Source organism: Solanum dulcamara, chromosome 5 (genome assembly GCF_947179165.1).
Source record: "Solanum dulcamara chromosome 5, daSolDulc1.2, whole genome shotgun sequence".
Taxonomy (NCBI): Eukaryota; Viridiplantae; Streptophyta; class Magnoliopsida; order Solanales; family Solanaceae; genus Solanum; species Solanum dulcamara.
Genome location: NC_077241.1, coordinates 49,243,594 through 49,244,434, shown reverse-complemented (window position 1 = coordinate 49,244,434; position 841 = coordinate 49,243,594). Strand labels below are relative to the sequence as shown.

General features: G+C 39.7%; 1 pseudogene; it reads left to right on the top strand.

Annotated features, from left to right (window-relative positions):
- The first annotated feature begins 224 nt into the window (after nt 1-224).
- Nucleotides 225-342, top strand: LOC129890905 (5S ribosomal RNA; annotated as a pseudogene).
- Nucleotides 343-841: the final 499 nt, after the last annotated feature.

The window sequence follows — 841 nt, the reverse complement described above, 5'->3', positions numbered from 1 at the left end:
AAAGTATAGGGGATGTAAAGAAAGATATGGAAATAACGTAGTATACTAAATAGGTTAGAAAGGACTCCTATGCATTTGGAAAGTTAGAAATAAACAGACAATGACATGGATACACCCTAAAGGGGGGAAGTGGACAAGAGAAATACAAGCGTAAGAGAAAATCAACTGACTCTATCATGTGTAAATAGGAACGCTTAAACTTCAAACGAGACCCCACAAGGGATGGATGCGATCATACCAGCACTAACGCACCGGATCCCATCAGAACTCCGAAGTTAAGAGTGCTTGAGCGAGAGTAGTACTAGGATGGATAACCCCCTGGGAAGCCCTATACGGCTATTATATGAGATGATATGGATGTATGTATACGTTGGACTTGTATGTAATTGTTGGTATAAAGAAGTATTATGGATATGTGACTCCACCGTGAAAGATGATAAGACCCTTCGAGATAGGGGATGTAGCTTTGCAAAACAACTGATGCAAGTATGCCAAGAGTAAAACCAGGTGATTACTCGATAAACAAAGTCAGTAGTAGCCATGTAACTGCTATATTCGAATACATTAAGGGAAGGTATAAGATGGTTTGAAGCAAAACCTTTAAGGTACAACCAGTACTAAGGACCAAAGCTATAGTGGAGCCCTAACATCAGATGAAGGAAGTAAGAAATGATACAGGTTTACGTACAGACTAGTATGGCAATGCTAAGGCATCTTCCGAACCACTTTAAGCTCCTACACATGTTCGTGTAAAGGGTACAATATGATGTATGGTAAGAGAACTGGAAAGAAGAAATGGAAAAGAAATATCACCTGTTCTCTATGCCTACGGGTAATCTAC